At 37.5% G+C, this 14971-nt stretch overlaps 1 protein-coding gene across 4 annotated transcripts in view; it reads left to right on the forward strand.

Annotated features, from left to right (window-relative positions):
• LOC115219982 (N-acetylglutamate synthase, mitochondrial) overlaps positions 1–14971 on the forward strand; it is a 197742-nt gene that overhangs the window by 117922 nt on the left and 64849 nt on the right. The window contains exon 1 of one of the 4 annotated variants that reach the window (XM_029790284.2): positions 2614–2768. The exons of the other annotated variants lie outside the window; for them this stretch is intronic. The gene's annotated coding sequence lies outside the window, so the exon portion shown is untranslated. Of the gene's footprint in view, positions 1–2613; positions 2769–14971 lie in introns of those variants that run through there. 4 annotated transcript variants of the gene reach the window in all.

Here is a 14971-nt window from a genome sequence, read left to right on the forward strand (position 1 = left end):
CCGTTGATTGGATCAACTGGAAACTTCATCATCGTAACTCATGGAGTGCCGTAGTATATGTATATATGTATATGTCTCAAAAGAGAGTCATAGTACTGCAAGGGCAGTATAAGCATTATAGATATATAAAGACAATATTTCAGTAAAATTACAATTAATAAAATAAAAATTTTTAAATATTATGTAAATACTTAAACGTTTTCACCTCCCTGTATATATCTGTGGTTGTTGAGAATTCGTAACATGTGAGATGAAACAGAGAATAACCAACAGAGTGTGTGTTTGTGTGTGTGTATGTGTGTTTGTCCTCCCCACCCAACATCGCTTGACTACCGATGCTGGTGTGTTTACATACCCGAAACTTAGCAGTTTGGCAAAAGCGACTGATAGAATTAGTACTAGGCTTATAAATAGTAAGTCCTGGGGTCAATTTGCTCAACTAAACGCAGTGCTCCAGCATGGCCGCAGTCAAATGACCGACTCAAGTAAAAGAATAAAAGAATATGTATATATATATTATTTACATTTGATGGATATTTGTCCTCATCTTGTTTGTAGTTAACATGTTTCGGCTGATATATATATATATACATATATACACACACACACATATATATATATATATTTTTATATTTATCTATCTATCTAATATATATATGTGCATATCTATATATTTATATACATGTACGAACACACACACTTACATATATCTATTTATCTATCTATCTAATATATATCTATATACATGTATATATATGTATATATATATATATATATATATATATACACACACACACACACACACATATATATATATATATATGTATATATATATATATATATAATATATATATATATATAATATATATATATATATATATATATATAAAACAATTGCAGTGTGGAAGGTGTTTATAAGCCATTTGAAAAACACGCAAAAACCGTCTCAAAGTGATGAACATATTTTGTTAAATTAAATTTAAATGTTGAAGTGAATCGAACGGTTTTTGTGTGTTTCTTAAATGGCTTATAAACACCTTCCACGCTGCAATTGTTTTCGTTCCAGCACACGATCTCTGATCAGGTCACTTGCTATGCAAGTACATCTCGTAATATAATATATATATATATATATATATATATATATATCCTTGATATTCTTCCTTCCTCCCCACAGCATGTTCTGGGCGTTTTGTCGACGCACAAATATGTCGATGATACAATAATGAAAATATCATTATTATCACCAATGTTTGGCGTGATAATACCATTATTTTGTGTTCTTTGATTCCACTTCTTCTTTTGCTGTTCTTTTCTCTTATCTTTTACCTTTTCTTTTTGTTTTGTTTTCTGTTTTTCTTTCTTTCTTTTTTTTCCTTGGGTTTTTGTTACTCCTCATTGGCACTGCTCTCTTCCTTTCCTTCTCTTTCGCTCTCTTCCTTTCCTTCTCTTTCGCTCTCTTTCTTTTCGTAATGCTTTCTTTCTTTCTTTCTTTCTTATTCTTGGTTTTGCCAAAAATGAAAAAAATAAATCCAAAACATAAATAATAATAATAATGATAATAATAATAATAATAATAATGAAAAACCACAAAGCAAAGAATGTGTTCTGCCTCTTGTGTGCCTGTAGTTTGTGGCATGCCTAAAGGAAGCTGCATAGCATGTCTGGCTGTCTGTATGTTTGTCGTCGTCGTTGTGTGCACATCACCTCACCGGCACTGCCACCACCACCACCACCACCGCACCACTGCCATCATCTCTGTCACCACCGGTACCTCCGCCACCACCACCTCGCCATCGCCTCCACCGCTGCTGCCACCACCACCACCACCACCACGTGTAGGGAAGTTGTGAGCCAGCTGAAGTTTGCCCCGGGGCCCTCTCTTACACCACCACTAACCCAGCACAACCACCACCACCACTACCGCCGCCGCCATCTCTACCATTGTCACCATGGCATTCACTAACGCCCCCTGCCCCCATCCTGCCATCCTTATCACTAGCACTACCAGTTCTCTTACCACCACCACCACCACCACAGTCATCATCTCCTCCACCATCATCACCCCTTTCGCTAACATTTCCACCCTACCATCACTATTGCAATCCCCACCACCACCACCACCACTCTGTGCCAGCAACCACCAGCACTCACTCATCACCACTACCACAATCAACATCATCACCATCATCATCATCGCCATCATCTCACTACCACCACCACCATCACCGCTTTCGTAACATCTCCGTCCCCGCTACCATCACGCAATCACCACAAGCACCCCTCGTCACCATCCCCACCTCCATCGCCACTACCGCCACCACTTTCACTAACATCTCTATCCCCACCACCATCACTGCAATCACCCCTCGTCACCACCACCACCACCACTTTCACTAATATCTCCATCCCCACCGCAATCACTCCTCTTCACTAACCCCACCATCACCATCGCTGCCGGCACCACCACCACCATCTTGCTCCATCTCGTTTACCTTAGTTGGCACAGATGTTCATTTAACATGTAGCATCTTCTACCTTCATCTCTCACATTTTTCTTATTTTTTTCTCATTCCTCTTTCTCTACCATTTCTCTCTCTCTCTCTCTCTCTCTCCCCCTTCCCTCCCACCTCTGCCGATAAAACATTTGACAATACGAGACGCCCACAATGAGGTTTGAAACTACTGTCGGCCTCTTTGAATTATCAGTCAGTCTGACTAGCAGAGTTCTGCGAGGAACAACATCATCGACCTGGTCTGGTGTTCTTGTGAGTTCTCTTTTGCTTTCAAACACAAAAACATAAATGATAAAACGAAAATCAGAGCCTTTTGTGACCACCCCTCCTTTAGAAAAAGAAAAAAAAAAAACTCCTTTACCCCGTAATTCCCGTTGTGATTATCTGTGTAAATAATAATAATTAAGAATTTTAGAGAGTCTCAGTAAAGGAAATAATAATACATCTAAAGTTTCTAATTAGTTGATATAATTAAGTCAGTGTTTAGAACATAGATTTGGGGGGGGGGAGGAAACCGGGTTTCTTTTATAAATATTATAATAGAAAACTTTGGATTTAAACGAGAGCATTTAATACTTATTAGCATCGTTAAATGATGCTGCTGATGATGATGATGATGATGGCAGTGATGAAAAGTTTGGATGCAAATGCGAAAAACTTAAAAACTCAGGTAGTGTTGTAGACCGGAACTATTTTGGTTGGTAGGAAAAAAATGAGCTGCAAAAAACAAAAAAAAAAAGTGTCTGGCACTAGAGATAGTTTTTGTCACAAATTTTATTATGTTTTTTTTTTTACTTGTTTTCTTCATATTTTTGTTAAGAGATGACAGAAAGGCAGAGAGCAGAGGGTTTTAAGTGAATAATAATAATAATAATAATAATAATAATAATCGCTTAGATGTTATTACCTTTTGGTTGGCCTGGGTGGTAGCTGATACCATCCGTCTCTAGTACATGATTGCTTCTTTACCCTGGAAGGAAGCAAGGCATAGTTTATCTGGGCAGGATTTAAACTTAGAATGTAAAGAACAAGAACTATAATAACAACAATAATAATAGTTTCTGACATAAAGCAAGGCCAGAATTTGTGGTTTATTTTATTGAGCCCCAGAGGTATGAAAAAGGCAGTGTTGACCTCATTGAGTTTGAACTCGAATTGTAGATGTACCTTAAATAAATTATTGCCAGGTGCTTCAGCCCAGGGCTCTAACGGTTCTGCCAATCTACCACCTTAATAATAATAATAATAATGATAATAATAATAATAATAATGATAATAATGGTTATGATGATAATAGTAATCTTTTCTGCTATAGGCACAAGGCCTGAGGTTTTGGGAAAGTGGGGTAGATGATCGCATTGAACCCGCACCCCCAGCGTAAGTAACTGGTACTTTATTTCTTTGCTTCTGAATGGATGAAAGGCAAAGTTGACCTCGGTGGAATTTGAACTCGGAAAACGTAGCAAAGGGTGAAATGCCTAGCAGTATTTCGCCCGGCATGCTAACAATTCTGCCAGTTTGGTGCTTTAATAATGATAATGCTAATAATAATAATAATAATGATGATGATTTATTTTGTTTGTCACCAGGGAAAAATATAAGAAACTAGCAGTATCGCCCGGCGTTGCTCGGGTTTGTTTCGACCCTTTAGAATTTTTGAAAAGTAAAAATTTTGCATTAAGTAGCTTGTTATTCTCTTTAAGTGAACATTTTTCTGGTTGAAATACACAGAAAAATGGTGACACAGCAGTCAAAAAATCGTACAAAATAGGGATTTTCATAGAAAAAAAAAAGCACCTTTTTGATGTAAATAATTTTTGGTGTTAACATGGTCCGATTTGAATTTTTTCTTCTACGGAAGGAAGAGCAAGCCGTCTTCTATCATACTCTCAATTTTGGTCAACTTGCGCCACAGGGTCTCGAAGGAGATAGTGTTAGTTGAAGGCTACCAAACCTGCCATACACAGACAACTTCAGCTTTATATAGAGAGAGATTAGTGTCAAAATTTACATTGGAAACTGAATGATGAAAGCAGAAAGTGAAAAACCCATAGTTTATGAATGGTGTATATATATATACATATATATATACACACACAGACATACATATACATGGTATTTATTAAATATCGAACTAGACATAGTATATAAAAAATGTATGAGGAAAAATGTGGTGGTTTCTGATATGGAAAGATCTCCAACTAATTTGCATATGTGTTTTTGTTATTTGTTTATTTTTAAAAAATATTTAGAATATGATATATATATTTATATTGAATTATCATTCTTTTGTTTTCTATTTTTTGTCGACTTTGTTATTTTATTTGTTATATGTGTTTTTGCTCTTAACATTATTTTTTTGTCATTTCGGTTTTTTTTTACTATTTTTATCATTATTGTTTTTGTCATTGAGAAGACATTTCCCAAAGAAATTGAATTATCGACTCTAAATGATAATTAGGAACCAGTGAATTTATGGTTCATTTTTTTTTTCTTTTTTTTTTTGTTAGACTTCTTTTTCCTTTAATTCCTTTTCTTCACCCTCTTTTTCTTCTTCATCATCATCATCATCATCTACTTCTGTGGTTTCTACCGTTGTTTCTTGTTGTTTTTTTTTCTTCATCTCCTGACATTATTCTTATTACTAGAATATAAATCAAAGCAAAGTGGTGGCTGTCACAGAGTTTTGGTAAGACAAGTGGAATTTAGTGACATCCAAGGAAATGTTATTGCATTTTTGCTTTCACAATGATGTTTGCATCAAGATATGGTCAGACTTTGATTTTGTACTTCTGAGCGTGGTGTTTGAAAGTAGGAAGGTTGATACACTAAGTACCAGTTGTGTATTGGGGGTTTGTCCTTCATCAAAGCTATTTCAATTTGGTCTTAAAAAAAGAGAAGAAAAATGAAAGAAATAGTTATTTTGAGTATGCTTATATAAGTAGGAAGAACAGAACTGGAAGATGATATTTCCCATGCCTTGGAAATGGCAGAATAACCTGGGACTTTTTTTACATGGGGTTTATAGTGAATTACCCTAAGTGGACTACCCAGCTATTAGGGAGTCTAGTTATTAATTATTTATTTGTTTATTTATCACTTTTTTTTGTAAGGTGGTCAGCTGGCAGAATTAACACGCTGGACGAAATGCTTAGCAGTATTTCACCCATCACTATGTTCTGAGTTCAAATTTTGCCATGGTCAACTTTGACTTTAACCTTTCGAGGTCCATTAAATAAGTACCGGTTACGCAGTGGGGTCGAATCCCTTCCCCTAAATTTGAGGCCTTGTGCTTGCAGTAGAAAGGATTATCATTCTTTATTTTTCTAATATTTATGTATATAGGTGCAGGGGCAGCTATGTGGTAAGTAGCTTGCTTCTAAACCACATGGTTCCGGGTTCAGTCCCACTGCATGCCACTTTGGGCAAGTGTCTTCTACTATAGCCTCGGGCCGACCAAAGACTTGTGAGTGGATTTGGTAGACGGAAACTGAAAGAAGCCCGTCGTATATATATATATATACACACACACACATTTTTGTCTGTGTTTGTTCCCCCAGCATTGCTTGACAACCATTGTTAGTGTGTTTACATCCCTGTAACTTAGTGGTTCAGCAAAAGAGACCAATAAAATAAGTACTAGGCTTACAAAGAATAAGTCTTGGGGTCGATTTATTCGACCAAAGGTGGTGCTCCAGCATGACTGCAGTCAAATGACTGAAACAAGTAAAAGAGAATATAATCTTTTATTATATCCTTTAATGTTCTTATCTGTTCTAGGCACAAGGCCCAAAGTTTTTGTGGAGGGCGCCAGTCAATTAGATCAACTCCAGTACATAACTGGTACTTAATTTATTAACCCCGAAAGGATAAAAGGCAAAGTTAACCTCGGCAGAATTTGAACTCAGAACGTAAAGACAGACGAAATACCACTATGCATTTCGCCCGGCGTGCCACCGTTTCTGCCAACTTTCTACCTTAAAGAACCTTTTTTACTCTAGGCACAAGGCCTGAAATTTTGGGGGAGGGGCCAGTTGATTAGATCAACCCCAGTATGCAACTGGTACTTAATTTATCGACCCCAAAAGGATAAAAGGCAAAGTCAGCCTTGAAAAAATTTGAACTCAGAACATAAAGACAGATGAAATACCACTAAGCATTTCACCCAGTGTGCTAACATTTCTGTCAGCTCACCACCATGTTGTAGTCTCCCCCCTTCATCAATGTAAACCCCACCTGTTTTGTGTCTTCTATCTCATCGTTTGACATTTTCCTTCATGTTTTGGTCCCTTTGTGGCCAATAGAAGAAATCATTATTATTATTATTGAGTGAGAGAGCAGTGCATGCCATCAAAGTGACACTGGGGTAAAATATACGAAGCCCAGTATACCCATCATGACTACCCGTCTGATAAGGGTACACTAAGCACATGCATCACAACCATATGTGCGCGACATGGTGATCTCATATCAAGATAAACAGCACATGACCTTGCAGGTGGGGCCCTGTTAGAATTTTCTTCAGGTCGAGTAGCCCATCCCGCTCAAAAGGTCTCTGAATAAGGGTTGTTGAACGAAACACCCATGTTGCTAAACGGGAATTATCCAAACCCTGAAGATTCCCTCTCAATAATTGGCTATGATGTTCCCCCACTACTTCTTCTCATGATCAGAGATGCACATATCGTCAGCCCCTAAGGGACATGCTCAACTGGTTAGGGTCAAACAATTGACAAGCAAATCTGTGATATTGAGCATAATATTTGCTGTAACCCATCTTTTATACCAAGACAAAACAATGTATTAAGACAACACTTCCAATCAGTTAAGATGAGAAGCCACGAGAGCCACTGTCTGGTACTGCATCAGGGCATTTTTTATTATTATTATTATTATTGAGTGAGAGAGCAGTGCATGCCATCAAAGTGACACGGGGGGGGGGGGGGTAAAATATACAAAGCCCAGTATATCCATCATGACTACCTGTCTGATAAGGGTACACTAGGCACATACATCACAACCAAATTTGCGCAACATGGTGATCTCATATCAAGATAAACAGCTCATGACCTTGCAGGTGGGGCCCAGTTAGGATTTTCTTCTGGTCGACCAACCCATTCCACTCAAAAGGTCCGTGAATAAGAGTTAAGGATGTTGAACAAAACACCCCTGTTTCCAGAAGTGAATTATCCAAACCCCAAAGAATCCCTTTCAACACATGGCTATGCTCATGATCAGAGATGCACATATAGTCAGCCACTAAGGGACATGCTCAACTGGTTACGGTCAAACAACTGACAAGAAAATCTGTGGTATTGAGCAGAACATTTGCTGTAGGCCATCTTTTATACCAAGACAAAATGTTAATATTGTTGTTGTTCTTGTATTTTGGGATGGTCATTTTTTTCTTTCTGCCAAATAAAAACATGGACTGTACATTTGTTCTTCTCTCTTATTCTAACTCGTGTCCATTGTCTGGAAATCTTTCGGAGAGTAGAATAAGCAGAACAAAAGCACACACGAAGACGAAAAGTGCCACTAAGGAAGTCACAGATATTTGATGAAAAAAAAAAACCAAAAAGAATTACCATCCCGAAATGCAACAATGTTTCAACACACGACTTCACATCAGGGATCTTGCAACATAAATTCACAAAATTATTATTATTTATTATTATCATCATCATAAACTCATTAAGTTCCACTGTCCTATAAATAGGACACTAAATGAGAACATTAAATAAGCTATATCACATTGTCTCAGTGTCCTATTTATAGGACACCAAGTATTTCCATTTCCTGCTTGAAGTAAAGGAGTTTTGATAATTATTTCTTTCATTTTAACCTGTTTTCAATCATCTGTAAAAATTTGTGGCCGATGCCAGCTTGACTGGCTTCTGTGCCGGTGGCACGTGACCTGCTGTGTTTTAGGAGACCTATTGAGTCAAGTACATCAAAATAAATATCAAATGGAAATTGTAGTTGTGATACCTGTGCCGGTGGCACGTAAAAAGCACCAACCGATCGTGGCCACTGCCAGCCTCCCCTGGCACGTAAAAAGCATCCACTACACTCACGGAGTGATTGGCATTAGGAAGCGCATCCAGCTGTAGAAACACTGCCAGATCAGACTGGGGCATGGTGCAGCCACCTGGCTTCCCAGACCCCGGTCAAACCGTCCAACCCATGCTAGCACGGAAAATGGACGTTGAACGATGATGATGATGATGATTCAGAAATTTAAGTCCTCTGGGACTTAACGGGTTCAGCATTTCTTCCAGCTCTTTACACTATGTTTTGAGTTCAAATCCCATCTCTAAGTTGAACCTTGCTGTTCACCCCTCCACTGTCAATAGAATATTACACCTGTCGAGCAATGGTGTCGCTGGAATCGATTAACCCGTTGCCCTCAAAACCTCTGGCCTGATGCCAAAACTTCAAACCGTTATTATTGTTGTTGTCGGTATCGTTGTTATTACTATTGACATTGTGTTCCCAACAGTTTCATGTAACCACTGCACACAACCGGATGCAACTGCATGTTTCTCAGGTTAGATGCATCATTGTCTCTTGTGGAATGCAGAAACTGCGCACGTCTGTTGCATCAGTTGATGCTTTGTCGCAGGATTCATTTTGTTGTCTCTGCTTGATTCTTTCATTTTGTATTTCATAAGTATGTTGTGTGTGTGTGTGTGTGTGTGTGTTTGGGACATAGCTGTCTTCTAAGTTTTGGTGCCGGCTGATGTTTGTATAAAAAGCTCATGATGGGTGCCGGCTGTTTTCGGTTGCTGCAAGACTGTTGTCTAAAATTTGGGATGTATGTGGTGGTGGTGGTAGTGGTGGTAATATGTGTGTGTGTTCAAATGATATGGCTACCTGTTCAGGGCCACCTGTTTCAGAGGACTTTTTGCTAAGGAACTGTTAGACTCCAGAAATTTCTACCTTGGAAGTGCTATGTATTGAATGCGTCGTGTGGGGGGACGGGAAGGGGGCATATTTTGCTGGTTAAGGATAGACTCTGTCAATGGTGCCCTCAGTCGAGCTTGCCTGAGTTATGTACTGGGTTTCTCAGGTGAATCTGCTTTCTGTGCACAGGTTCAATGTCCGAACATTGCTGACTGTGGGATGGACCCTACTATGAACCAAGACTATAAAAGGGGTCCCCCAGACATCTTCCCTCGGTTGAGAAATGAAGGGAGTTTTTCTTGATCTGATGATTATAGCAAAAATAAACTATTTCAAGAATATAAATGAAAGGATTGAACACAGATATTTTTCTCTTTGGCCAAACCAGCATCTATTTCTTCAGTGTTCTACTGTGGGCCAAAGAGTACAGCTGGCAGGGGGTACTTGCCCTTAACAGTCGAGGAATTCCTGGATCTGTGGGGTTTTTTTGCGAGAATCTCTCATTTCAAGCCTTACCTGTGTGTGTGTGTATATAAAGGTGTGTATATATATATATATGTATATATATTACATACATATAAGAGAAATTTACCACTATGTGGAAACCCTTACGCTAGAAGAAGATCCGCTATGGTCTTAACCACTAAGAATTGTTCTCTAGAAAATTTAGCAAACACCAGAAACGTAAGCGAGCAAAAAAAATGAAAATTAAGTAAAATTACGTAATTTGTTGATAATGAAACATTTGTTTATGATTAATCAATATTTTTGTTACTTTTCATTTGTCTTGCTCACTTACGTTTCTGGTGTTTGCTAAATTTTCTACAGAAGAATTCTTAGTGGTTAAGACCATAGCGGATCTTCTTCTAGCATAAGGGTTTCCCTCTTATATGTATGTAATACTATTTACTGAACCTCAGTTTTTTAATATGCTACACCACTGGTGTTAAATTGATGTTATCAAATTAATATCCAATTTTTCACCCTCATTTTAATTTTATGTATATATATATTCATTTAGAGATAGAAGGCCCCTTCATCCCACCATATAAAAGAATTTTAATTTAAATACTTACTACTTTATAACTTGGCTACCCGTGTTTCATGAGGTACATTTCCTGGTTCCTTAACCATTCTGTGTTTTGCTGGAACCATTCTTAAAATATAACTCCAGTCACCAGGCCCTTATCTCACTTTCTCATAGTTTGATACTATAAACTATATTTTAATGTTTTAAACAAATAAATATGTGTAAAATAGGTTCGCTGGACCCTACTGTACAAGCCATAATTTAATTCAAATAAAAAAATTACAAAAATAAAAATAAAAAATAAAAACTTACAAAAATAAAATAAAACAAAGATGAAAATAAAAAAATACGAATAAAAATAAGAATTTACAAAAACTATGTTCTTACATAACTTATGTCTATAAATATAAAATTAATAATATATAGGATAAAAAAATAAAAATATATACTTGTGATGATGATATAAGATAAAAGGAGGCGCAATGGCCCAGTGGTTAGGGCAGCAGACTCGCGGTCGTAGGATCACGGTTTCGATTCCTAAACCGGGCGTTGTGAGTGTTTATTGAGCGAAAACACCTAAAAGCTCCACGAGGCTCCGGCAGGGGATGGTGGTGATCCCTGCTGTACTCTTTCACCACAACTTTCTCTCACTCTTACTTCCTGTTTCTGTTGTACCTGTATTTCAAAGGGCCGGCCTTGTCACTCTCTGTGTCACGCTGAATATCCCCGAGAACTACGTTAAGGGTACACATGTCTGTGGAGTGCTCAGCCACTTACACGTTAATTCCACGAGCAGGCTGTTCCGTTGATTCGGATCAACCGGAACCCTCATCGTCGTAACCGACGGAGTGCTTCCAAGATAAAAGGAATGGCAAAAAAAAAATATATATTTGAATAAAAATAGAAGCAATGACGAATAAATATTTTCGAACAAAAACTATAGCACGAATGACAAAATGCAAAATTTACAAATGATGCGAATGATAACAATTAAAAATTTACAAAGTAAAAATAACTTAAGGGAGTTTATACAAATTGTGATGTCAAGCCGTAATTAAGAGGTAGGAGGGGCAGTAACTGGTGGAAATAGTGGGCTGTTAGAACCAAGCTCCTTGCACTGTTTGGTTATCTCCCCCTTGTGGAGAATATGACCGGGTTTTCCATCCCTGTGACATTGAGAAGCTGCACATAATCCAGTGAATCAACTGCCAGCCAACCAGCCAGCCAGCTTACCACCACCACCACAACAACAACAAGAAAATTGTGGTTTACTGCCAAAGTTATTTTTGCACACATTCTGAGGATCAGAGCATCAGAGACAAAGGACTCTCTCTCTCTCTCTCTGTCTTTTCTCTCTAATTCTCTCTCTCTCTCACACACACACACACAGGTGTGTACGTGATATAATCTATGATTCTTATGTTTGTAAATCATAAGATATAGGATTTCACAGCTGAATTACCGAATATATAAAAGCAACACACACAAGATACCATGATGGAATCTTGGTCGATACTATTTATGTCAAGAGGCTGTGATTTTGTGATACGTACACACACTAGCATATATTTATGTTGCCACTCCAAAATAATAATAATAATAATAATGATCCTTTCTACTGGAAGTACAAGGCCTCAAATTCGGGGGAAAGGAGCTAAGTCGATTACATCGATTCCAGTACATAACTGGTATTTAATTTATCGGCCCCAAATGGATGAAAGGCGAAGTCGACCTTGGCAGAATTTGCACTCAAAACCTAATGGCAGGCGAAATACCTATTTCTTTACTACCCACAAGGGGCTAAACACAGAGTGGAGAAACAAGGACAGACAAACGGATTAAGTTGATTATATCGACCCCAGTGCGTAACTGGTACTTAATTGACCCCAAAAGGATGAAAGGCAAAGTCGACCTTGGCAGAATTTGCACTCAAAACCTAATGACAGGCGAAATAACTATTTCTTTACTACCCACAAGGGGCTAAACACAGAAGGGACAAACAAGGACAGACAAACGGATTAAGTCGATTATACACTGGTGCATAACTGGTACTTATTTAATCGACCCCAAAAGGATGAAAGGCAAAGTCGACCTCAGTGGAATTTGAACTCAGAACGTAGCGGCAGGCAAAACATCGCTAAGCATTTCGCCTGGCATGCTAACAATTCTGCCAACTTGCTACCTTAATAATAATAATAATAATTTATTCTTTTCTACTCTAGGCAAAAGGCCCAATCATAGGCACCGGTGTGGCTGTGTGGTAAGTAGCTTGCTTCCCAACCACATGGTTCTGGGTTCAGTCCCACTGCGTGGCACCTTTGGCATGTGTCTTCTACTATAGCCTCGAGTCAACCAAAGCCTTATGAGCGGATTTGGTAGATGGAAACTGAAAGAAGCCCACCATGTGTGTGTGTGTGTGTGTAAACATATATATGTGTATATTTACATAAATGTTGATATTTTGCTTCTGGGTATTTGGACAAAGTGTTGTGGTAGTGAAATGCTTTTTTGACATTATGAGTGGCAGTGCTGCTCTTTTGAAGGCCTCAGAAACATTTAAAAAAAACCTTTCCTGATTAAACCAGTGAGGGTTGATGTCATGAAGAGTTTCCTGCCACAAAATCTTACCACAAAATCAATTCCTTTTGAAACAATGCTATTATGGTACCCCACCACAAAAAGACAAAAAAATACCCCAAAAAAACTGACATTATGCAAACAAATGATATAAAATGCATATGAATATAATGTGAGAAAGAGAGATGACAAAAGAGCAAAAACAATTGTGTTATGGACTCCATTAGCTTACAGGTGTTTCTGCTGTAAGATGTAGTGCACTCTAAGTTGAGTGCCTGAATAACACCTTATCGCTTCATCAGAGCCTCAAATATGAAGTGCAATTTATTTGGAAAAGAATTACATTTGTGCTCTTTTACTCTTTAATCTATTACTTCTTTCAGTCATGTGACTGTGGCCATGCTGGAGCATCACCTTTAGTTGAGCAAATCAACCCCAGGACTTATTCTTTCAGTCTCTTGCCGAACTGCTAAATTACGGGGATGTAAACACACCAGCATCGGTTGTCAAACGATGTTGGGGGGACAAACAGACACACAAACATATACACAGACATATATATATATACGATGGGCTTCTTTCAGTTTCCATCTATCATATCCACTCACAAGGCTTAGTAGAAGACACTTGCCCAAGGTGCCACACAGTGGGACTGAACCCGGAACCATATAAAGCTGAAGTTGTCTGTGTATGGCAGGTTTGGTAGCCTTCAACTAACAATATCTCCTTCGTGCAAGTTGACTAAAATTGAGAGTATGATAGAAGGCGGCTTGCTCTTCCTTCCATAGAAAAAAAAATTCAAATCAGACCATGTTAGCACCAAAAATTATTTTCATCACAAAGGTGCTTTTTTCTATGAAAATCCCTATTTTTTACGATTTTTTTGACTGCTGTGTCGAAATTTTTTGGTGTATTTCAACCAGAAAAATGTTCACTTAAAGAGAATAACAATCTACATAATGCAAAATTTTTACTTTTCAAAAATTCCAATTCTAAAGGGTCGAAACAAACCCGAGCAACACCGGGCGAAATGCTTAGTGGTGTTTCGTCTGCCTTTACGTTCTGAGTTCAAATTCCGCGGAGGTCAGCTTTACCTTTCATTCTTTCAGGGTCGATAAATTAAGTGCCAGTTGTGTACTGGGGTCGATCTAATCAACTGGCCCCCTCCCCCCAAATTTTGGGCCTTGTACCTAGAGTAGAGAAGAATATGTGTGTGTGTGTGTGTGCATAAGACAGGTTGCTGCCTGATGTGTTACTGCACCAGGTGGAATGCCTACTGTTATTCCATCTCTCTTTACATTCCGAGTTCACATTCCACCAAAGTCAACTTTACTTTTCATCCTTTCGGGGGGGGGGGGAGTCGATTAAATAAGTTCCTGTCAAACACTGGAGTCAATGTAATCGACTTGCCCTCCCCCTCCACCAATTGTTGGCCTTGTGCCATTATTTGAAACCAGTATATATGTTCATGTGTGTGCGTATGTGTATATATATATATATATATATATATATGCTCATATATATACTTATGCATGTATATATGTTCATATATATATATATATATATATATATGCTCATATATATACTTATGCATGTATATATGTTCATAATATATATATATATATATATATATATATATGCTCATATATATACTTATGCATGTATATATGTTCATATATATATATATATATATATATATATGCTCATATATATACTTATGCATGTATATATGTTCATATATATATAATATATATATATTATATATATATATATATATATATGCTCATATATATACTTATGCATGTATATATGTTCATATATATATATATATATATATATATATATATGCTCATATATACTTATGCATGTATATATGTTCATATATATATATATATATATATATGCTCATATATATACTTATGCATGTATATATGTTCATAAT

This window comes from Octopus sinensis, linkage group LG15 (genome assembly GCF_006345805.1).
Source record: "Octopus sinensis linkage group LG15, ASM634580v1, whole genome shotgun sequence".
Lineage (NCBI taxonomy): Eukaryota > Metazoa > Mollusca > Cephalopoda > Octopoda > Octopodidae > Octopus > Octopus sinensis.